Raw genomic sequence first — 2,663 nt, 5'->3', positions numbered from 1 at the left:
TTATGCGTTTGGTCACAACCTAAAATCGTTGTACATTTACTAAACCGGACCCAAGTTTCTCGATAACGGGCAACAAATATTCTTTTTTGCTCGTTTATATAAAGCAGTGGATAAAAATATACGTATATGCTAAAGGCAAATTTATCTGTTTAAATAAACACCACCAATATTTCTTGCAAAAACACACATCGATTTACATCTTTTATTTCGCCTCCGACACAGAATTGTTTTCGTACAAAATCACGCAAAAAAGCTGACTCGTTCGTTTTTAGGCATACCATTGTTACGAATTTCGAAAGTTCGAAAATACGATTCGGATTGCAGGATACTATTTCTACGATTCGTAGCAAAATCTGAATACGAAAGAGTTGCAGAATAGGTGCGAAATCTGGACGATTTTTGCCCAAATTTTAAAAGACGACGCTATGTCAGCTTCTGGTTGAATTGTTGAAAAGCAAGCCAGAACTCCTCATATGGCTGAAGCTCTGGTTCTCAATCCAGTTAATGCAATAACAGCTTCTTCCAAGCCATTGAAAACATGCACTTTGTTAGGTCCACCACCTGTTGCGCTTGCTTCTGCCTTCGGCCGCGCTTAGGGATTATAATCCATACTAAGTAGAATTCTCCTTTCTGTGTTGCCGGAGAAGAGGGACTTCCGCATCTCAAAGGTATACGACACTTCTTGTGCACATCACTCCAGCTACGCCATCCACAGGATTTTTGCGCAGAACCCACGTCGAAATTTGCAAAAAAGTGCATAGTGCAAACCGAATTTATTAATGGTTGAGGTTGAGGTTGAAATTATTTATTTGTATAGTCGTATTAAATTTGATGAGTCGATGAATTAACGTTATTGATTGTTTAATATTTAGATTTAGGTTTATAACACCCTCGATAATAATAATAATAATTTAGAAGGTAAATAACTCGTTACAGAGGAGCGATAACAAAAGCACGTCCGCACAGTTCAACGTATCAAATGGAAAACAATTCACTTTTTCTCCATACCTCCTCTTAGTCAGCTGACAAACTAGTGACTTTTTTTTGAGACTAGAGACGTGAGACAGTGTACACCATACCAAATAGTCTCAAAATCCAAGTTCACCACCAAAAGTCACTATTAGTGACTAGAGACCGCGTACTGAATACCAGGGTAAATTGAAGCACTTGTGACGGTCCAGATTCAATTAATGCTTGCCATCGTACTTCAATATTATTTTGCAAGTGCGGCAGCAAACATACCTATCCATTTGAAATTGTTCCGTCGTCTTTTAAAATTTGGGCAAAAATCGTCCAGATTTCGCACCTATTCTGGAACTCTTTCGTATTCGGATTTTGCTACGAATCGTACAAATAGTATGCTGCAATCCGAATCGTATTTTCGAAATTTCGAAATTCGTAACAGTGGCATGCCTTAAAACGAACAAGCAAGCTTTTTTGCGTAATTTTGTACGAAAACAATTCTGTGTCGGAGGCCGGATAAAAACGTAAATCGATGTGTGTTTGCAGGAAATATTAGTGGTGTTTATTTAAACAGCTGAATTTGCCCTTCGCATATACGTATATTTTTATCCACTGCTTTATATAAATGAGTAAAACAGAATATTTGTTCCCCGTTATCGAGAAACTTGGGTCCGGTTTAGTTATTTGTACAACGATTTTCGGTTGTTGTGTCCAAACGAATAACCCGAATCCAAAAACTTTAACATCACGTGCAATCAAAGGATTAAAATTTTATTTAAAATAAATGTTTTAAATTTCCGAGCACTATCTGATTAATAAATTCGGTTTGCACTATGCACTTTTTTGCAAATTTCGACGTGGGTTCTGCGCAAAAATCCTGTGGATGGCGTAGCTGGAGTGATGTGCACAAGAAGTGTCGTATACCTTTGAGATGCGGAAGTCCCTCTTCTCCGGCAACACAGAAAGGAGAATTCTACTTAGTATGGATTATAATCCCTAAGCGCGGCCGAAGGCAGAAGCAAGCGCAACAGGTGGTGGACCTAACAAAGTGCATGTTTTCAATGGCTTGGAAGAAGCTGTTATTGCATTAACTGGATTGAGAACCAGAGCTTCAGCCATATGAGGAGTTCTGGCTTGCTTTTCAACAATTCAACCAGAAGCTGACATAGCGTCGTCTTTTAAAATTTGGGCAAAAATCGTCCAGATTTCGCACCTATTCTGCAACTCTTTCGTATTCAGATTTTGCTACGAATCGTAGAAATAGTATCCTGCAATCCGAATCATATTTTCGAACTTTCGAAATTCGTAACAATGGTATGCCTAAAAACGAACGAGTCAGCTTTTTTGCGTGATTTTGTACGAAAACAATTCTGTGTCGGAGGCGAAATAAAAGATGTAAATCGATGTGTGTTTTTGCAAGAAATATTGGTGGTGTTTATTTAAACAGATAAATTTGCCTTTAGCATATACGTATATTTTTATCCACTGCTTTATATAAACGAGCAAAAAAGAATATTTGTTGCCCGTTATCGAGAAACTTGGGTCCGGTTTAGTAAATGTACAACGATTTTAGGTTGTGACCAAACGCATAACCCGAATCCAAAAACTTTAACATCACGTGCAATCAAAGGATTAAAATTTTATTTAAAATAAATGTTTCAAATTTCCGAGCACTATCTTATTAATAAACTCGGTTTGCA

The sequence above is a fragment of the Rhagoletis zephyria genome, unplaced genomic scaffold (genome assembly GCF_001687245.7).
Source record: "Rhagoletis zephyria isolate East Lansing unplaced genomic scaffold, Rhagoletis_zephyria_1.1 Rzeph_scaffold_00757, whole genome shotgun sequence".
Classification (NCBI taxonomy): domain Eukaryota; kingdom Metazoa; phylum Arthropoda; class Insecta; order Diptera; family Tephritidae; genus Rhagoletis; species Rhagoletis zephyria.
Note: the sequence above shows the minus strand (reverse complement) of the source record.